The 23,660-nt window shown below is 40.9% G+C and overlaps 1 long non-coding RNA gene across 1 annotated transcript in view; it reads right to left on the reverse strand.

Annotated features, from left to right (window-relative positions):
* Positions 1-6,366: 6,366 nt before the first annotated feature.
* Positions 6,367-23,660, reverse strand: part of LOC139063711 (uncharacterized) — a 100,470-nt gene continuing 83,176 nt past the window's right edge. The window contains exons 2-3 of the long non-coding RNA XR_011517080.1: positions 6,667-6,754; positions 6,367-6,581 (exon numbers count right to left, since the gene is read on the reverse strand). This is a non-coding gene — a long non-coding RNA (uncharacterized lncRNA). The remainder of the gene's footprint in view (positions 6,582-6,666; positions 6,755-23,660) is intronic.

Below are 23,660 nucleotides of genomic sequence, written 5' to 3' on the forward strand. Positions count from 1 at the left end.
GGTACCCATCTCCAGCAGTCTCTGGGTAAGCAGGCGGGGCCCACCCTGCACACGTCGCTAGTCCATCGCAGGGCATGCCGGTAACAGTTTACGTCTAAAGGGAGAAAATGTCTCTGGCTGGGAAGAAAAGTATTAGATGTGACGATCTGAAAAAATAATTTACTTGGTGATAGGGTTGTCACGGTAACCGGTATAGCGGTAAACCCCGGTAAAAAAGTTGACAATAAAAATAACCGTCCAGTTTTTAAAAAACTAAATTATCTCGGTGGGTTTACCGTGGCCGCGGTTTCGGCGCGGTGACCCTTACCAGCCACCGTCGCTTCAGCTGAAGTTCCCGCGGCGCGCACACGCACGTTTTAATTTGCAACGGCACCAAAACTTTGAAGCTGAAATAACGGCCGAAGGAGGAGACGGCAGCGCCCAGGACATCCATCAGCCCTCAAAGAAGACTAAATCGGAAGTATGGGCATATTTTGGATTTCTGAAAAACGCTGAGGGACAGTTAATAGAAGACGGCTATCCTGTTTGCAGAACGTGCAGGAAACAAGTGTCTGCAGAAGGCAGCAACACTTCGAATCTAATGGCACATCTGCGTGACCATCACCCACGTCTCCACAGCCAGTGCAAGGTAAGCTAACATTAGCATTTTAGCTTAAATGCATGACGCGAGGACTTTTGGTTGAGGGAGAATGCAACGAGTCACCATATACTGCAGCCGCAGCGTTCTCTGCCAGCATTTAAACCGTGTCACGGACACCCTGTTGCTGGATGAAGCATCTTATTTGTTGATGATGAAGAGAAATATACAATTAGTTCCTTGTTATTGATTTGTTTACTTATTCAATGCCATTTATACTTGAACATTTGGATTTGATTACATAGTGTAGTAGTTATTTTAGTCATTTGTTTAAAGTGGATATTTATTTTAAATACATATTTTTTAAGGTTGACTTGTACAGTGCTCAAGTCAAGTGTGGACTGGAGTTTTAGATTTTCATTTTGATAATGAAGAAAACAAGTATATGAGAAAACAAGTGGTGTTTCTTTGATTTGTTTACATATTGTTTATGTTTCGAATGTTTGGATTTGTATCATTTAAACCTGCACTGACTACTGTAACACGTTCCAGAAAAAGAAGCTATTTGTTCCTTTACTTGTGAAAAGTTGCACTTTTGCTAAGGCTTTGTGTTATTTTAGCTTTAATAAACATGTTAAACCTTTTCAGAACTATTTCAGTTTGTGTAGAACAGGACTATCAATGCTTTCTGAACATATGCAACACCGTTTAAAAAATACCGCGATAATACCGAAAACCGTGATAATTTTGGTCACAATAACCGTGAGGTTACATTTTCATACCATGACAACCCTACTTGGTGAGTACACTTCCAGGGTTTCCAATGGTCAGTGGAGGTTTTACCATTAGGCATAGGTCGGTGGCCGCCTGGGGCCCCCTTATGTTGGGGGGCCCCCTAGTCCTGACGGCTGGCACGCCTCTGTTTATGCCACAATGGACTATTTCTTTAAGACGCCGATGCACAAACAGGAAGTGATTGGTAGTCATTCCACTCCAAACCAGATGGTGGCAGTAATGCACCAAATTGTTGTTTGCCAAGTGCCATGAGACCACAAATAATAATAAGAAGAGAGGCGGGAGCGTTCGTAACAAACTCAAAGCAATAGTCAAATCATGAAGCATGAAATGGAGTTATCCTCGTGGCTCCAGTAAGAGAAAGAAGCAGCTCGCTTCATAAAAGCTTTTATCTTCACTTCTGAAAGTGACGTCGTTTTTCGATGTAAACATCAAACGGAAGCAGAAAGGAAAGACGATGGAAAATGTTTAAAGGGAGGGAAGCATAGTCCAAAATGGAAAATAGAAGGAAGAAAGGGCAAAAGCACAGGAGCGCTGACAGGAAGAAGGAAGCAGAGCAAATAAGTCACTCAAAGGGCGAGAAAGACAGGAAAAAAGAGGAGGACTAATAAAAGGTGGAAATTACTCGTGTCAGAAGAAGGGAGAGTTTCACAAATCCAGTTAAAGATCAGATTGTCGAAAGTTTAGTGTAAGGAGGCCCCATGTTTGCGTTTGCCGTGGGCCCCAATAGCTAAATCCGCCCTGCCCCTGGTTTTAGAAGTGGCATCTGAAGGGGGAGGAGGATGGGGGGGAGGGAGTGCTGGAGCCAAACCGAACGTGCAGAGCCGTACCTCAGGTTGTTTAAAGTTTTTGTGCTGCAGCGGCGGCCAGTAAGATCAGCGGTGTTTTTGTGAGGAAGAATCATTCAGGCTGTAGGAAAAGGTTCAGGCAGCACATCCTGGTAAATTATTGCCGTGGAAAACTCTCATAGATGCGGCTGAAAACAATTCTTACCTTTAGTTTTCCTCCTCGTGTTTTTAGAGTAACATGTTGAAGGCACAATTTCAAACTGTCCGTGTTCATTTTGGTATCTTCCACTAATTATTGTTGTTTAATCAATTCTAGAGTTTTACTGATGAGTATGAAATGTGAGTTTTTCATATTTCTTTACAGCATCAAGATGGTGTCGTTAAAATTTCCTTTACAGAAGTTAAAAATGATTTCACTGGAAGAAAAGTAGGCTACATGTGTTTTAGTCGACTAAAATGAGACTAAAATGAAAAGAGAGACGAAAGTGTGACTAAAACTCCGTTGATATTTAATCAGAAGACTAAGAACATTCCTGGTCTAAGTTAAAACTACTGCAGGCACGTCAGCTCCACTTTTCTCAGTCCAACAGGGACCGGACCGGCACTCTGAAGTTGCAAGTGCGACAGTCTGGTCTCAGAGGGCAGTGGGGCGGCTCATTAACCCACTAAAGGATCATTTCAGCACCTTCAGGTGCAAGAAAATGATTTAAAATATGAAAAAGTTGCATCTTTTAACATCTGAAGTTCCAGTTTAGCAGAAGTTGAACCTTCTCGGTTAAGTTCGGGCTAATTATGCTAACAACATCTCATGTGAGGTTAACAGGTTCTGAGGGCTTATTCTTTCCCAGGATGGACATTCAGCAGTTTCTCATGAACACAATCTCAAACCCTCTCTTCTTCTGACCTCTCAGGGTCTCTATTCTCCCACTCGGCTCTCCATTCCATTTGTTTCACTCCACAGGAGCAACGCTGGGGAGGTCCAGTCATCCCATTATCTAATCAGTGCACTCACTGTTGGGTGGATCACTCACCATGCACCTCTTCACCTCCCTCAATCACCTTCACAGTCAATTTACCACACGTCCCTCATATCCTTCTGCCTTCCCTCACTTTTCCCAAGTCACATCCAGAATCACCTCTTCATTCCCCATCAGAGCACCAAGTAGGATTCCCAACCTTTAGGAATCGGATTCATTTCATTCATCTTTGTTTCACATAAAAAGAGTGGAATTTAATATTATGAATGTGATGAAAGGTTAAGATGTTTGTCGTAGTTAAACTTACCGATCAGACACTGAAGTAAGTGGCCAACAAACGGCAGAAGAAGCCGGTTGTGACTGATGTATTGACCTGAAGTGGCAGCAACATCAAGAAGGAACAGGAGATGTGTGAAACACCAAGGGGCAGAAGGAGGAAATTAAATAGTGGAAATTTGGGACAGCAGGGTTTCCTTTGGTCATCAGAAAAGACCTGAGAAATCCTGGAACTCTGTCCACAAGATCTTCCAACGTGCACGTTTCTACGGCCCCACTGCCACCGAGAGTCGGTTATCTCTGTGGTCTGAAGGCAAGCTCAGACTGAAGTTCTAACACTGTAGACCCTGCATCGCATCTCATTCCCTGTTTGGCTTCATGCACAGAAAATTCATGCCTGTGTGTGTGTGTGTGTGTGTGTGTGTGTGTGTGTGTGTGTGGCTGTGTGTGCACGCGCACCTGTAAGTCAACATCAATGGCTAGGGAATTACCTTGCATGCACCTATTATACGCTGTGTGTGTGTGTGCGTGCGTGTGTGTGTGTGTGTGTGTGTGTGTGTGTGTGTGTTTGTGTGTGTGCGTGTGTGTGTGTGCGTGTGTGTGTGTGTGTGTGTGTGTGTGTGTGTGTGTGTGTGTGTGTATGTGTGTGTGTGTGTGTGTGTGTGTGTGTGTGTGTGTGTGTGTGTTTGTGTGTGTATGTGTTTGTGTGTGTGTGTGTGTGTGTGTGTGTGTGTGTGTGTGTGTGTGTGTGTGTGTGTGTGTGTGTGTGTGTGTCTTCAGCCTTAATTTGATGTCTAAATAACTGGTTCCTGCCCCTGGGGGGTTTCCCAGCGATACATCACCGCAACAACAATGGAACCGCTGCTGTCATCTTCCTTGGGGACCAGCCGTTTTTCCAGCTCATGCATAGCCTTGTGGGAAATATGGACTTGTGAACAATGCAGAGAAGCTACGTGATGTGTGCACACCCACACACACAGAATGCTCTTTCTCTGACACGGTGTGTGCTCACATGAAACCCTCAACTGTGTCTTCTCCAAGATGCTCGGCCTATTTCTTTGCATCGCCCTTGCACAAGTCTTATTTAAACATCTGTTTTTTCCCAGGTGAAATATTTTACATCTGCTGTAGATTGGTTTATGGCCAGGTGAGGCAGGAACACTGGAAGACCATTAGAGTTGTTCCACATAAATGTCTCAGAAGCCCACCAGGCAGTAAGATGAACTCTCTGATTGTCTAAATTAATCTGAGAAACTCAGAAAATATCCCTACTAAACATCGAGAGGAGCCAGTTGAGGCGGCTCAGCTCTCTGGTTAGGAAGCCCCCCAGACGCCTTCTTTGTGAGGTGTTCCGCGGATGTCCAAGTGAGAGAAACCCTTAGGGAAGACCCAGGACACGCTGGAAGGACAATTTCTTTGCCAAACACCTTGTGGTTACCTTCAAGGAGCTGGCCCAAGTGGGTGGGGACAGAAAAGTCCGGGTCTCTCTGCTTAGGCTGCGGCCATCGCGACCTGACCCCAAAGTGCAGAAGAACAGATGGATGGATGGACTACACAACAACTTCAGTAATCCCAACAGACCTTGAGGTTAGTTCGTGCTGTAAAACGTTTATTTACACTTGTAGCGTCATGAAGAGACTGTTTTTCCACCTAAAGGTCATCTCCTGTGATTCCTCGGCATCTGGACTGTTTAACGAGCTCTCTGCCTCCCCTACAGCTCAAGAGAAGACAAGACGTCTGAAATTAAGAACCCTTTTAGAACCAGAACTATTAAATAAATAATTAAATAACATCTGTTAGTCCAAGTAATCATGTGAAGCAATGTTCAACCTGTGAAATGAGCATATGAATTACTTGATATTATAATCCTATGATGGAATATAATTCAATTCAATTCAATTCAATTCAAGTTTATTTATAAAGCGCCAAATCACGACAAGAGTCGTCTCAAGGCACTTCACATAATAAACATTCCAATTCACAGTTCATTAAGCCAATCAGAAATAATGTTTCCTATATAAGGAACCCAGCAAATTGCATCAAGTCACTGACTAGTGTCGGTGACTATACAGCAATCCTCATACTAAGCAAGCATGCAGTGACAGTGGAGAGGAATAATAAGTAATATAACTTTAAATATTTACACTAGACATACTCATCCACGTAATGCTAAGTCACATGACACATTCCTTTTGTCTCATCCAATCAGAGCTTTCGTTCTGACGCGTGGCTTTGTGTGTTTACACCACCCCCTTTCGTTGTCAAATTCTGATTCGACCATAAATCAACACATCTGGATTATAAAACAAACTCTCACGTCACCCTAACTCTGTTCAACGTTCTAGAGCTTCGAGCCGGCCACTCGTCACTTTTTAACAACAAGAACCTTGACAAGCTGGATAACAAACCGACCTGAACTCACCGACCCGGCTGGGTCCCGCTGACGCTGTAAACCACCTGTCGCTTACCTGGAGGCATCCCAAGACTAGTCTGTCGTACCGTACGCTGTTTCATCGGCTCCGGTACCAAAGGGGGGTCCGAGGACCTGGCATTCTGGATCTACAACGGAGGTCTCTGTCAAGATAGCGTCTGAATGTGGTTTTTGAAACTCCGACTGTAGTTTAGAGCAAACCATTCGCTTCCACACAGAACTAAGGCTTCTCCGGAAACGAGAGTTCTGATAACAACGTTCCACATTACACCACCATCCTGCCTCATTCACACCTAGATCCATTCATCACACAGAGTGCTTAGAGTTAGTTAGCCTTGTTTAATTTGTTTAGAAATAAATCTTCTTCAACTTTAAATGGTCTGTATTTGATATAGCGCCTTCTAGAGTCCTGGAACCCCCCAAGGCGCTTTACAACACAATCAGTCATTCACCCATTCACACACACATTCACACACTGGTGGGGATGAGCTACGATGTAGCCACAGCTGCCCTTGGGCGCACTGACAGAGGTGAGGCTACCGAGCACTGGCGCCACCGGTCCCTCCGACCACCACCAGCAGGCAACGTGGGTTAAGTGTCTTGCCCAAGGGCACAACGACAGCGACAGACTGAGCGAGGCTCGAACCTGCAACCTTCTGATTACGGGGCGAGCTCAACTCCTGTGCCACTGTCTCTCTCTCTCTCTTGTCTCTGGGTTAATGCAGTGTTACCTATACCTGCAACAAAACATTCCCATCTTCTGATTAAAGTCATGTTCCAAGATCCATCAGATTGATATTTCATAATTATCTGGAATCTCACCTGTTATGGCTCTTCTAAGTCATCACAGTTCAAAGTTTTGGTGAAGTTTCCAAGTAAAGCCGATGAAGAGCCTCCTAATGAGCCAGACCTGTAATCAGTGACAACCTGGTGTCAGGCTCTCAGTCTTAATAACCGCCATGAAGAAGATGCTCTTGTTTCTCTGTCCTAACCATTTCTCTGGCTCTCTGTTGCTAAACTCTCAGGCAATCATCCAGATCTACCTTCCAAAACAAATCTCCCCCTAGCATTGCAATCAATTAGCTCACAGGGAAATCAATTAAGCTCATTGCTAAACAAGCTATTAATAGAAAAGTGACAAGCAATAATGAACTATATATCAAGAGGAGAGCAGCAGATGTTTTTAATTAGCATGCATAATCTGGGCGACATAATGAAGAGAGATGAAGGAGGAGTGCAGCTCTACTGTTGGACTAATCAAGCATTTGCTTTAGGATTTAGTTTTAATCATTTGTGATGCTGCAGAAAAGGACATGAGAATAAAAAGATTCATGCTGTTGTTTTAGGACTGATCAGAAAACAGAGGCTAAAAATGACGGGTGCTTTTAGAGAAGGGTTAGGGTTAGGGTTTATTATCGACACTATTTTAGGTGATAATAAATAAAATCAGTCAGCAACCAAATAAAACTCAGCTGCAGGCAAATGCAACAGATTCATGCCCTTCTGTGTATAAACATGCTTTAACGACGGCACGCTAAAGGTGACGATGTGGACAAATCTGTCCTCTTCTTGCTGGTAAAGCCACGCTGTTTATGTGCTGGGGGGAGTGATTGAGAGAGGGAGTGACTGTTAGAGATGGAGCTACAAAGCAAGGCAAGAAAAAAGAGCAAAGACACAGAGATGGAGTTGATAGCGGTGTAAATATGTCAGTGTGGATGAGCCAAGAAGCAGGGGAGCTGACCTTGGTCATGGTTTAAGACCTGCCTGTGAGCAGCCCTCAGAGCCCGTTTTCTGCCACCGCGATGCAGTTCTCCATCCTCGTAGCGCTCTTTTTAAAATCTCTGCAGGCTTCTTTAGTTACTATAAGATTTAATTCAGATCTTTGGTAAACATTTGAAAGTTTTGCGTGTCTGAACAGGTGTTGTACCTTACGGCGCTCATCCACTTATTTTATTGAATACATCTGTTGGGCTCTCTGATCTGAATGAATGTTACAGAAAAAAGCTCTCACGCTCCTGTTTCAGGGAGTTTGTTGGGGCAGGAATTGGAGTCGTACTCATTAATAGTCATGAAATACTAGCATCTCGTTTCTGATTGGCTAGCAACTACATGACGGCTGAAACATTCAACGTTGATCTGTCAACTCCATGAAAAACACAGTCCTGAGCTTTTTCTGACCTCATCATTTCTACCTGTTTTCGTTCTCCGGCTAACGCGGCCGATGGGGCTTGAAGAAAACGTTCAGGATGCACGTACAACTTAAAGCGACCGATTGTTCAAAAAAACAAGTAAATAAACGGTTTTCCAGTGAACAACTCTAAAACTCAAGATCTAAAGACCGTTAAATTATAATTTAAGCTTTCAGAAAACATCCTTCATTTAGTTTAGTACATGTTAAAACCTTATTGCTAACGTAACTTGACCCATGCATAAGCATTGCTTAACATCCGGGAAGGACGGTACGCAGCTAGCCTTTATAGCCAATGGGTGGAGTGTTTGGGAACATCCCAGAATCACAGTGTCACGTCACTCTGCCCAGTTTACGCTCCAAGTCTGGTTCTGCGCTCTACACTTCCAGAACATGTCAAGTTAATCCGTTCAGATCGGGCCAGGCAGGAAGTCAAACACAGGAGCTCTGTAAATCTGTCGTGATCCAGCTCTGTCCGCCCTCATCTCCATGACAACCACAGCCTTGAACTCATCTGCCACACCTGCTCCCAGTAATCAAGCTCATGCTACTCACCTGTTTCACCTGCTGTACACACCCAAACCTACCGCCAACTTCCTACCAGGTTATGGAAAGCCTTGTGTGAGCAAATATCAGCATTCCTCTCAAGACTGACTCCTTGTTCCTGAGCACGGTTTTGCTCCTGGACCTGTCTCCTGACTCCTGCTTCAGCCTACCCCATGTTGGATTACTCTGCTCATGGTCTTCCTGGTTCTGACCCTGGCCTGTCCTCTGACCATCCTCCTGCACGACCACTCGGATCAACCGTTGTGTAACCCCCTGAGCCACCAGCTCTCGTATCCCTGCCTCCACTACTTAAGGATTTTAACGTTTCTTCACTGTGGACGGTGTTCTGTTCGGGTCCTCACAGTCAGCCATTACAAAAGCATGGAAACTTTCAAAATAAAGGACGTGCAGATTTCCAGTGGATGAACTTGTGAAAAACAACGCACCATTACCCGTGAAACACCTGTAGTTGATGTAAAAACAGAAACAGACCTTTTGGCACGTTGCCGGTTGCAGTGCGAACGACCAAAATCACGTTCTGTGACGTCTACGTGGAACACTTTAGCTGTTCCCAGTGGGAAGCAACGCACGGCTGGGAGACGTGTCCATCCCTTTCCGTGCTGCTTACAGGCGGGTGGAAAGTCTGGGTTATATTTGAGACTGTTTGTGTTTGGTAGGTTTATACTAGTGAAACCCTTTCTCCCTAACTTTTGACATTTGTTGTAGGATAGCAGACCTTCCACTGACTGTAGCGGTCAGCTCAAGACTCGGGAACCACCAGTGTGACCAGACTAACTGATATACCCTAGCCTTTCTAACCCTTTAGAAGGAAATCCACATCAGTTTTACAGTTCTGAATAAAACAGATCAGCTTTTATGGGAATTATAACTACTGGAGTGGGACTTTCAAGAGCCGTTTACAGGCAGCCATGAAACTGAGCCTTCATGCCACAGTAAAATGTTTTTATGTATTTTGGTTTAAGGTGCAGCTTTGGGTTTTGATGCTGGAGTTTGAAACATGAATGAAACCATTCAGAGGTGGAAAAGTGAGAGTAGCAGAGGCAGCCCACTGGAAGTCTTCACTGACAGGAGGAGCAGCGACGGCGAAAGTTTCCTTCCTGTTTCAATCATGGCTCCAAAGGCTCAGATGCTAACTGTCGATGCTCCAGGGCGCAGTGATGGCTGTCTTGGTGGGGGAGTTGAAGTCTCTGCTGCTTCTCTGGTTTCCCACTAAAGCAGTCCCACAATTGTGTGATTTCATGAAATTCATTTGAGTGAAATTCCATCTGCTTCATCTGCACACGGAGTAGGCGTGTTTGTGGCTCCTGGGTCTGAAATGGCTGGATGAATAAATGAACAAGGAACAAAATGCACATCTTGCATTTCTTTTTATGTTAACAAGGTTGAAAAAATGGTTTATCATCTTATACAAGAAGGATTGTAGGTAAATATGTGCAAAACTAAATGAATCCATAGGAAGGTGATACCTGAACCAGCAGACGATCAATCTATGTGAATCGTTTCATTCTAAAGCCACCCTGACAGGGATTTGAACCTTTAACCCTCCAGCCCAGAGGCAGTTATCTCTCTCAAGGTCATTACTGAACCCTAAAGCATACGGACTGTTGAAACTGTACCCCGGGGGTAAACATGTAGAACATGATCACCTCTGGTTTCAGATGTTCCTCACCCTGTCCTTAATACTGAGCCCAGCTACTCTTACAGTAGTGATTCCCAGCATGGGGTCTGCGGGCCCCAAGGGCGCTGAGGTGATGAGATTATCAAGATTAGATTAGTAAAAATGACACTGGTGACAGTTTGCTAAAAGGGTTTATTTATTAGTAGCTCCCATGCTCTGGAAAGCACCGCCACTCACCATCCATTGGTGTTTGCAAGTCACGCCTGAAGACTCACCTCTATAATAAGTAGGCTTGGGCGTCGAGCATGGATTGGAACTGGGACCGACTGTTAGTTTTTTCCGGAATCGTTCAAAGTTTTTAATTTCGATTCCTAGTTTTGATTCCTAGTATGATGATGGAAGAGGAATCCGCGGCTGATCTCCGTGAAAAATAAACGCGATCTGCAAATTGTGATCAACGCTTTTCAGAGCCGATCACCCCAGCAGTCTGTGAGCAGCACGAGTTCCCCTCCCAAATCAAATCAAATCGCTTTTATTGTCACGTCACATGTGCAGGTACACTGGTACAGTACATGCTAGTGAAATTCTTGTGTGCGAGCTTCACAGCAACACTTGTGCAAAATAAAATAACGTACAAAAAAGCAAAGTATAAAAATGGCTGATCTAAGTAATAATATGTATAGTATGTAAGGTATATACATTCCTAAATGTGGGTGCTAGTATTTTATTTTTTATTTTTCTATGTGTGTGCGTGTGAGTGTGTGTATAATGCGTATATACGTATTTAACAAATGAATAAAGTAAACAATAAGATAAGAGATATAAAATATACAATCAGAGGTTGGTCTGTGCAGAGCAGTGGCATTAATGTACAGTATGGAGTGTGTAATGTTGGAGTTTCAGTAGTGAGGGTGAGGTGTCTGTGAAGTGTTCAGCAGTCTGATGACCTGATGGAAAAAGCTGTCTGTCAGTCTGCTGGTTCTGGACCGGATGCTGCAGAACCTCCTTCCTGATGGAAGTAGTCTAAACAGTTTATGGCTGGGGTGACTTGAGTCCTTGATGATCCTCACCGCTTCCCCTTACTTATTACGTATTACTCTCCCCCCACCCAGATATAAACAAACGCGTCTGCTGAACTTTTACTCCGTGATGTAAACGTTAACTCCTGCAGCGTAGAGGAAACGTGTTAAATACGTCAACACGGTGGAGTTAATAGAAGCTTAAAGAACAAACTCTGGACGGTGTGAGGTGAGTTTGTCTCACTGCAGAAATAAAAACACACACGGAGCGTCAGCAGTCAGACGTACACTTGTGTGTGTGTGTGTGTGTGTGTGAGCGTCAGAAGGCTGAACAATAACCTGTAGAATAATTAAAGTCACCATGCTAGAGCAGCTTCTCTGTGGTGGACCACACCAGCTTCTGCCACCATAAATATAATAATAATAATAATAATAATAATAATAATAATAATAATATTATTAATAATAATAATAATAATATAAAAATCCATTATTCTACTAATGTTGGATAATGTTAGAAAATAAAACACAGTAGCTGCACCATAAATAAACAGTGAAACAATATCTGCTGCCTCTATTACTCATTTATTAAAGCGATTGCAGAATGAAGCAGAACTCGTATTTATAGCACAGGAATGGTTTAACATATTTCCTCTGATGTGACAAAATAATGTGACATATTTTAATCCGGACTACACGAAGCTGTGTGGCCCTGCATCACCATCTATGGAGCAGTCCATAGCACTTTGCACATGAAGTTTGTGTGATGTTGTAAATGTCAGGTCTGGTTTTCATTCTAAACGTTTCACTCGACCTGTTGTGCTGCACGGCAATAAAACAAACATAAAACGCTGTAAGTCTGGGGAGGGTTGAATTTCTCCCCAAATCTGTCATGCTTACCAAGGTTGTGTCCGTGTGTGTGTGTGTGTGTGTGTGTGTGTGTGTGTGTGTGTGTGTGTGTGTGTGTGTGTCGCTGCATTTATATTCAAAAGCACGGGTGTGTTCGAGTGTTTTGGCGCACGCGTGCTCTTAGGTATTTGTGTGCATATATATGAATCTGCACTCATTCACATGAGAGAAGAGGCAGGATTAATGCGTTGCTGTCATGAAGCCCCAGATGATGAAGTGCTCAAACTCCAGGAAGATGGAAACAAGGAAATCAGAATAACTGAGAGGAGAAGATAGATGGAAATGAGCTGAGCAGAGCGGTGAGGCTCTTTTCCTTCAAAGACAATAAAATACCTTTTTCATGGAAAACATTCAGTTCTGTCCATTTTAAACTATCACCAGAAACTTTTTAGGACATAACTCGTCCTGTCATTATTTGTGTGTGTGAGTGTGTTTTTGTTTTTAATTCCCAGCAGGAAACTAAGTCTACAAATCTCATAACTGGACAAATGAAGAGATGAGTATAAAAAAATGTTTCAATCACACAGAAAAGGTCATTTTAAAGTGATGGTGTGTATTTTCTCTGGTGATAGAGGGCAGTACATACCTAAATCATTGCATGCAGTATTTTTGTGTTGGAGTAAGACCTTACCAACAGATGCCCTTTAGGGTCAAAAATCCAAAACCTCAAGCAAAAATAGCTGCACATCAGACTTTCATCACTGGCAACGAGTGAAGAGGAACGTGTGTAAAAAAACGTCTTGAATGGTGAAAGTTTTGTAACTGTTACAAATCAGTGAATGTGTTTTGTCCTCATGAGCTCCCGTAGAAAGGAACATGACATCTAATATGGTGCCGCCCAGAGACTTAGACTCACGCCCATGTATTTTAAACCCAACTTTTATGGGTGTTTGTTTTGAAAACACCATTTTTTTCAACAACTGGACATCATTAAATACATTTTCAACAATAAGGATAAGTGGTTAAAACTAAACAACAAGGTTAAGTGTTAAAAACTAAACAACAAGGATAAGTGGTAAAAACTAAATAACAAGGATAAGTGGTAAAAAGTAAACAACAATGATAAGTGGTAAAAACTAAACAAGGATAAGTGGTAAAAACTAAACAACAATGATACGTGGTAAAAACTAAACAAGGATAAGTGGTAAAAACTAAACAGCAAGGATAAGTGGTAAAAACTAAACAACAAGGATAAGCGGTAAAAACTAAACAACAAGGATAAGCGGTAAAAACAAAACAACAAGGATAAGTGGTAAAAAACTAAACAACAATGATAAGTGGTAAAAACTAAACAACAAGGATAAGTGGTAAAAACTAAACAACAAGGATAAGTGGTGAAATTGAACAACAAGGATAAGTGGTAAAAACTAAACAAGGATAAGTGGTAAAAACTAAAGAAGGATAAGTGGTAAAAACTAAACAACAATGATAAGTGGTAAAAACTAAACAAGGATAAGTGGTAAAAACTAAACAACAATGATAAGTGGTAAAAACTAAACAAGGATAAGTGTTAAAAACTAAACAAAAAGGATAAGTGGTAAAAACTAAACAAAAAGGATAAGTGGTAAAAACTAAATAACAAGGATAAGTGGTAAAAACTAAACAACAATGATAAGTGGTAAAAACTAAACAAGGATAAGTGGTAAAAACTAAACAAGGATAAGTGGTAAAAACTAATCAACAATGATAAGTGGTAAAAACTAAACAAACAGGATAAGTGGTAAAAACTAAACAACAAGGATAAGTGGTAAAAACTAAATAACAAGGATAAGTGGTAAAAACTAAAGAAGGATAAGTGGTAAAAACTAAACAACAAGGATAAGTGGTAAAAACTAAACAAGGATAAGTGGTAAAAACTAAACAAGGATAAGTGGTAAAAACTAAACAACAATGATAAGTGGTAAAAACTAAAGAAGGATAAGTGGTAAAAACTAAACAACATGGATAAGTGGTAAAAACTAAAGAAGGATAAGTGGTAAAAACTAAACAACAATGATAAGTGGTAAAAACTAAACAAGGATAAGTGGTAAAAACTAAACAACAAGGATAAGTGGTAAAAACTCAGCAACAAGGATAAGTGGTAAAAACTAAACAACAAGGATAAGTGGTAAAAACTAAACAACAAGGATAAGTGGTAAAAACTAAACAACAAGGATAAGTGGTAAAAACTAAACAACAACGATAAGTGGTAAAAACTAAACAACAATGATAAGTGGTAAAAACTAAACAACAAGGATAAGTGGTAAAAACTAAACAACAAGGATAAGTGGTAAAAACTAAACAACAAGGATAAGTGGTAAAAACTAAACAACAAGGATAAGTGGTAAAAACTAAACAACAAGGATAAGTGGTAAAAACTAAAGAAGGATAAGTGGTAAAAACTAAATAACAAGGATAAGTGGTAAAAACTAAACAACAAGGATAAGTGGTAAAAAACTAAACAACAATGAAAAGTGGTAAAAACTAAATAACAAGGATAAGTGGTAAAAAACTAAACAACAATGATAAGTGGTAAAAACTAAACAAGGATAAGTGGTAAAAACTAAATAACAAGGATAAGTGGTAAAAACTAAACAACAAGGATAAGTGGTAAAAAACTAAACAACAATGATAAGTGGTAAAAACTAAATAACAAGGATAAGTGGTAAAAAACTAAACAACAAGGATAAGTGGTAAAAACTAAACAACAAGGATAAGTGGTAAAAACTAAACAACAAGGATAAGTGGTGAAAACTAAACAACAAGGATAAGTGGTAAAAACTAAACAAGGATAAGTGGTAAAAACAAAAGAAGGATAAGTGATAAAAACTAAACAACAATGATAAGTGGTAAAAACTAAACAAGGATAAGTGGTAAAAACTAAACAACAATGATAAGTGGTAAAAACTAAACAAGGATAAGTGGTAAAAACTAAACAAAAAGGATAAGTGGTAAAAACTAAAAAAAAAGGATAAGTGGTAAAAACTAAATAACAAGGATAAGTGGTAAAAACTAAAGAAGGATAAGTGGTAAAAACTAAACAACAATGATAAGTGGTAAAAACTAAACAAGGATAAGTGGTAAAAACTAAACAACAATGATAAGTTGTAAAAACTAAACAAGGATAAGTGGTAAAAACTAAACAAAAAGGATAAGTGGTAAAAACTAAACAACAAGGATAAGTGGTAAAAACTAAAGAAGGATAAGTGCTAAAAACTAAACAACAAGGATAAGTGGTAAAAACTAAACAACAATGATAAGTGGTAAAAACTAAAGAAGGATAAGTGGTAAAAACTAAACAACATGGACAAGTGGTAAAAACTAAACAAGGATAAGTGGTAAAAACTAAACAACAATGATAAGTGGTAAAAACTAAACAAGGATAAGTGGTAAAAACTAAACAACAAGGATAAGTGGTAAAAACTAAACAACAAGGATAAGTGGTAAAAACTAAACAACAATGATAAGTGGTAAAAACTAAACAACAAGGATAAGTGGTAAAAACTAAACAACAATGATAAGTGGTAAAAACTAAACAACAAGCATAAGTGGTAAAAACTAAACAACAAGGATAAGTGGTAAAAACTAAACAACAAGGATAAGTGGTAAAAACTAAACAACAAGGATAAGTGGTAAAAACTAAACAACAATGATAAGTGGTAAAAACCAAACAAGGATAAGTGGTAAAAACTAAACAACAAGGATAAGTGGTAAAAAAATAAACAACAAGGATAAGTGGTAAAAACTAAACAACAATGATAAGTGGTAAAAACTAAACAAGGATAAGTGGTAAAAACTAAACAACAATGATAAGTGGTAAAAACTAAACAAGGATAAGTGGTAAAAACTAAACAACAAGGATAAGTGGTAAAAACTAAAGAAGGATAAGTGGTAAAAACTAAACAACAATGATAAGTGGTAAAAACTAAACAAGGATAAGTGGTAAAAACTAAACAACAATGATAAGTTGTAAAAACTAAACAAGGATAAGTGGTAAAAACTAAACAACAAGGATAAGTGGTAAAAACTAAAGAAGGATAAGTGCTAAAAACTAAACAACAAGGATAAGTGGTAAAAACTAAACAACAATGATAAGTGGTAAAAACTAAAGAAGGATAAGTGGTAAAAACTAAACAACATGGACAAGTGGTAAAAACTAAACAAGGATAAGTGGTAAAAACTAAACAACAATGATAAGTGGTAAAAACTAAACAAGGATAAGTGGTAAAAACTAAACAACAAGGATAAGTGGTAAAAACTAAACAACAAGGATAAGTGGTAAAAACTAAACAACAATGATAAGTGGTAAAAACTAAACAACAAGGATAAGTGGTAAAAACTAAACAACAATGATAAGTGGTAAAAACTAAACAACAAGCATAAGTGGTAAAAACTAAACAACAAGGATAAGTGGTAAAAACTAAACAACAAGGATAAGTGGTAAAAACTAAACAACAAGGATAAGTGGTAAAAACTAAACAACAATGATAAGTGGTAAAAACCAAACAAGGATAAGTGGTAAAAACTAAACAACAAGGATAAGTGGTAAAAAAATAAACAACAAGGATAAGTGGTAAAAACTAAACAACAATGATAAGTGGTAAAAACTAAACAAGGATAAGTGGTAAAAACTAAACAACAATGATAAGTGGTAAAAACTAAACAAGGATAAGTGGTAAAAACTAAACAACAAGGATAAGTGGTAAAAAACTAAACAACAAGATAAATGGTAAAAACTAAAACTGAATTAGGAGATCATTTTGGGCCGCTGCTGTGAAGAAAGCTGCCACTCATAATTCGACAACGGATTAAGAAAGAATGGATAACGCTAGTGGAACGTACCAAAGGGTCAATGTTTCACCATCTAATTGACCACAAGTTAACCTTTCATCCACAGACATAAACCCACTATGGCCTCCAAATCCAGAAAGTTCTGCTCAGTGCTTGTTTGCATACAAGCAGATGTAAGAACAAAACTCTCAAGGTCTCCTGCAAAGGTCCTGCAGTCTCTGCAAAAGCCAGACTACTGATTCCTCACCCTAAATAAAAATCAGACGTACTTGAAGCTCCTACAGGACTTTACAACTCATAAGCTTAAATAATCACGTGTGTTGAATGAACAAGATGCTTAAATCAAATGTTTTAATAATCTGAGCTTAAAGCAATGATGGCTGTAAAATGAATGTTGCTCTTACAACGATCCATTTCAGATCTTATGATCAGTATGTGTTGATTTAACAAGTGAACCAATATTTACACTCCTACACATTACAATAAGATACTCATTGATGTTAATATTCACCTCACTTAAGTGTTTTAAACATTCTCATTCACAAAGCGTTAAACACCTTTGTATCTGAACAAGTCTTCTGAGGAATGTTTTGGTAAGCCCTCAGGACGTGGCCCATTCTGACTTGCCAGTAGGCGCCAGAACTCATAAACATTGTAGTTTATTAAAACAAGAATTACTTCACGATTCATTTAGTTTCCAGCTGACTCCCGATTCGGCCAAATCAGGAAGGAAGCCTGTTTTGAAACCATCTCCTCTGACCTCGAGTCAAAGCCTCTCTGTGACGCTGCGAGTAATTTACAGACAAAACAGCTCTTTTAGGAGTTACTTCACACCTCAGACATCTAACCAGCAGACCCAGGGTTGCATCTCCGGGCCGGTGAAGCTGGACTCAGAGGAAGCTACTAATCTCTGAGTATTGTGGTTTCCACATCCAGCGACCTCACCACTCGGACCGCACCCCTCCAGACTGCCGAGAGCAACCCATACCAAGGGTATCATAAGCCTGCACACTGGAGTCTGATGAGTTTAATAAACAACACTCTAGTTTATAACAAACACATTATTTTACAACCCAGACTTGACAAATTCTCTCAGATACAAAGAACAGTTTTGCTGCAACATCTAGCTTCCATTACAACATTTCACACATCACATTATTAATATCTTGTCATGTATAATCATTAGTTTAGGAAAAATAATGACATCCATTTCATAAACTATTTACCTGACACTGTCTGAATTAATACGAAGTGTGTTTATGGTCTCTGAAGAAGCAAAGAACCCTAGAATCTTCTGATTAAACATTCAAAGATCAATCAGGTTGATATTTCTTATTTATATGGAATCATCACATCTTATTGGCCATAAATAATATGTAGTGGTAATTAGGGCTGCTTGATTATGGCAAAAACAATAATCATGATTATTGTGACTGAAATTGAGATCTCGACTATTTAGGACAATTTTTCAATTAATGTTTATTTTATTTGTTTTTATTCAGTCATAAAATTGCTCAGGGCACAATCAGGACAAAATTAAATAAGAAACAAGATGATCACTAAAAGAACTCCTGATTCCCAGTATAAAAAGACCAATATACTTATAGCTCATAGTTTATGACCCAAGGGCTATAGAGCTTGGTTTAACTCATTTAAGTCTAACCAGTACAGACCCAAATACCAATATCTTGCAAATACTGACAGCAAGAATTATACAGTGGCATTTATAACAAATACATGCAAATAAATTGATGTTCACAAAATGTTGCATAACATTTATTGAGTCGTGTCAAGGTGCTGTAGGAGAGTGCACTAGCACCGTGTCCTCAGAGAGGTTAGTTATTATTTATCAGCGTGAGGAACTTATTTCTGCCTTATTTATAAATTATTTATTTACAAGTCCATCAGTTAATGTAATAATTGTCCCAACCACAGCTGCAGCCCCCAACCCGGTCTCACAGCAATCAGGGGCAAGCTGCACGTGTGTTTAACGCGCCGCACGCACACATTTAGCTGTTTTTAGCTGCTCAGGAGTTCGCAGGTGCGGTGTGTGTGTCACTCACTCTGGTTACTCCAACAGGGAGCCGGCTTTGAGAGCCGTTTCTTTAGCGACTGACACATCACTACATCATTCCCTTTCCTAATGTCCTGAAGAACGGTCCGGAGCGCAGGCGGAGTGTTTAGCTAACCTGCAGGAAATGTCGACGACAGTTATCCAGAAAGTAGCTAAGGGTTACCAGAGATGTTTCTGAGGTGTTCGCTAGGTACTTTTAAGATTTAAAAAGTCAAGAAGGGGGTCTGAGAAGCTGTTAGAAATAGCGTCAAAGTCGCCAAGTTGGCAACACTGTGGAGGAGCGCTTCATTTGCAACTCAGGGCAGCGCAAGTGGGAGGAGCAAATAATCGGCTTGTTTTGTTTTTATAATCGTTCAAAACTCAGATCGTAATCGTGATTAAAATTCGATTAATTGAGCAGCCCTAGTGGTAATGTCAATTAATCACGCTACACTAGAAACACGCTGATTCTTCCTGATGTAAGAGGTGAGTCTACTCTTTGTTTTGGTAGTTTTGGCGTTGACATCACCATAGAGCACAATGTTCTGCAACAATTCAAAAACAGTAAAAATGCTTAACAAGGCTGGCAGCCAGGGGCTCTTCTGAGCAGGAAATGGCTGGCAGTGAATGAGTTAATATATTTCCAACCACAAATATACACGTAGATGCCCTGTGGACTGGTGTTGCCAACTGGAGCTGCCGTAATGTCCAGCCACCATCTTGGATGGGTCTCCATTTGTTGCCAGTGCATTTACTTCTACTGAGGAAGGGGCTTACTCAAATAAATAAAAAAATAAAAATAAGCACAATTTCTTTAGGTTATTCAGAAATTCAGACATATGGTATGGCACGATAGTTAAAAAATAAATATAATTAAATAAAATTAATAAAAATCTTAAAATTTAAAATCCCAACAGGTAGGCTAGGAAAGTCACAGAAAAGTCCCACTTGATCTGTTTTTAATAATACGCCAGTTGTTGCAACTGTAAGCTGTATAAAAACGGCCATAGTTGCTCGCTCTGCGTTGACTGCAGTAGCGTTTGGAGAGCGAGGCACCCATCCAAAATGGTGGCAACGCTATCATGCTCTCCAGTGCCCAATGGGGCGTCTACTTTCATGTCTAACACTGAAGAAGGTTGGGGCACGCTAATGTAGGGTGATGCGTCTCCACCTATGGCACTTTATTTCAGCTTTTCTCAGAACAAACAGTTTACAACATTACTTGGACAGCAGCAGCTCAGGAGGTACAGTCGGTTGTTCAGTAACTGCATGGTTGCAGGTTCGATCATGGCAGAGATTTCTGCTGTTGTGTCCTTGGGCAAGACACTTAACCCTCCCTGCCTGCTGGTGGTGGTCAGTGGGATCAGGAGCACCTGTGCTCGGAAGCCTCTCCTCTATCATTCCACCCCGGGACAGCTCTGACTACAATGTAGCTCATCACCATCAACGTGTGAATGGATGAATGATGAACTGTAAATCACTTTGGAGTCCTCTAGCTCTTACAGGTGCAGGTAATTTCTCATTTTCATCATTTACTAATTTACAAAGGAAATCAGATGAGAGATGGCACAGACCTTTTGGGACGGGACACCCAAGCTGCCTTTTTAAATAAAGAAATCCCAGAAGTGGAACATATCCTTACATGAAGCCTGCAGAGTCATCCCACAGGAAAAGAAACGTCAAAAATATTCTTTAGGTACAGTAATCATTCAAGAAGTGGAGATAATGACGGTGTGAGAAAGGGCTCACTTCAAGAAACACACATAAAAAACACACACTGAGCTTGAGAAATGCTCCACGTAATTATCAGCACAATGACTGAACCCAACCTTATCAAGTCGGATATTAGTGCATGTGAGGTGAAAAGCCTGCAAGTGGCAAATAATCTAATCACCACTCTGAGGCGTGACAGAGGTTGTCTAAAGGTCTGGTCTGGTAATGAGTGGAGAAGTGTGACTGCGAGTCTACATTCATGCACGAGTAAATGTGTGAGGAGAGAGGGAGTAGAGGACTCCACCTTTACAGGAAGTGCACCATCAGTACAGCTGGTGAACCTCTGGGTTGCCGACGGAAACTCCAATCAGACCAGCTGATGCCTTCCTGCTTCCTGATGTGAGCCTAGATTAAACCTGCAGGAGTGACCTCTGCTGTCACTGACACACACACAGACATGAGCACGCGTACACACACCTGCAGTAGCACATGCATCTACTCTCATTCTAATACACACACACATGAACACGCGTACACACACCTGCAGTAGCACATGCATCTACTCTCATTCTAATACACACACACACATGAGCACGCGTACACACACCTGCAGTAGCACATGCATCTACTCTCATTCTAATACACACACACACATGAACACGCATACACACACCTGCAGTAGCACATGCATCTACTCTCATTCTAATACACACACACACATGAACACGCGTACACACACCTGCAGTAGCACATGCATCTACTCTCATTCTAATACACACACACACATGAACACGCGTACACACACCTGCAGTAGCACATGCATCTACTCTCATTCTAATACACACACACACATGAACGCGCGTACACACACCTGCAGTAGCACATGCATCCACTCTCATTCTAATACACACACAGACATGAGCACACGTACACACACCTGCAGTAGCACATGCATCCACTCTCATTCTAATACACACACAGACATGAGCACACGTACACACACCTGAAGTAGCACATGCATCTACTCTCATTCTAATACACACACACACATGAACACGCGTACACACACCTGCAGTAGCACATGCATCCACTCTCATTCTAATACACACACAGACATGAGCACACGTACACACACCTGAAGTAGCACATGCATCTACTCTCATTCTAATACACACACACACATGAACACGCATACACACACCTGCAGTAGCACATGCATCCACTCTCATTCTAATACACACACACACATGAACACGCGTACACACACCTGCAGTAGCACATGCATCCACTCTCATTCTAATACACACACAGACATGAGCACACGTACACACACCTGCAGTAGCACATGCATCCACTCTCATTCTAATACACACACAGACATGAGCACACGTACACACACCTGAAGTAGCACATGCATCTACTCTCATTCTAATACACACACACACATGAACACGCATACACACACCTGCAGTAGCACATGCATCCACTCTCATTCTAATACACACACACACATGAACACGCGTACACACACCTGCAGTAGCACATGCATCTACTCTCATTCTAATACACACACACACATGAACACGCGTACACACACCTGCAGTAGCACATGCATCTACTCTCATTCTAATACACACACAGACATGAACACGCATACACACACCTGCAGTAGCACATGCATCTACTCTCATTCTAATACACACACACACATGAGCACGCGTACACACACCTGCAGTAGCACATGCATCTACTCTCATTCTAATACACACACACACATGAACACGCGTACACACACCTGCAGTAGCACATGCATCCACTCTCATTCTAATACACACACAGACATGAGCACACGTACACACACCTGCAGTAGCACATGCATCCACTCTCATTCTAATACACACACACACATGAACACGCATACACACACCTGCAGTAGCACATGCATCCACTCTCATTCTAATACACACACACACATGAACACGCGTACACACACCTGCAGTAGCACATGCATCCACTCTCATTCTAATACACACACAGACATGAACACGCGTACACACACCTGCAGTAGCACATGCATCTACTCTCATTCTAATACACACACACACATGAACACGCGTACACACACCTGCAGTAGCACATGCATCCACTCTCATTCTAATACACACACACACATGAACACGCGTACACACACCTGCAGTAGCACATGCATCTACTCTCATTCTAATACACACACACACATGAACACGCGTACACACACCTGCAGTAGCACATGCATCCACTCTCATTCTAATACACACACACACATGAACACGCGTACACACACCTGCAGTAGCACATGCATCTACTCTCATTCTAATACACACACACACATGAACACGCATACACACACCTGCAGTAGCACATGCATCTACTCTCATTCTAATACACACACACACATGAACACGCATACACACACCTGCAGTAGCACATGCATCTACTCTCATTCTAATACACACACACACATGAACACGCGTACACACACCTGCAGTAGCACATGCATCTACTCTCATTCTAATACACACACACACATGAACACGCGTACACACACCTGCAGTAGCACATGCATCTACTCTCATTCTAATACACACACAGACATGAACACGCATACACACACCTGCAGTAGCACATGCATCTACTCTCATTCTAATACACACACACACATGAGCACGCGTACACACACCTGCAGTAGCACATGCATCTACTCTCATTCTAATACACACACACACATGAACACGCATACACACACCTGCAGTAGCACATGCATCTACTCTCATTCTAATACACACACACACATGAACACGCGTACACACACCTGCAGTAGCACATGCATCTACTCTCATTCTAATACACACACACACATGAACACGCGTACACACACCTGCAGTAGCACATGCATCTACTCTCATTCTAATACACACACAGACATGAACACGCATACAC

Source organism: Nothobranchius furzeri, chromosome 17 (assembly GCF_043380555.1).
Source record: "Nothobranchius furzeri strain GRZ-AD chromosome 17, NfurGRZ-RIMD1, whole genome shotgun sequence".
Lineage (NCBI taxonomy): Eukaryota > Metazoa > Chordata > Actinopteri > Cyprinodontiformes > Nothobranchiidae > Nothobranchius > Nothobranchius furzeri.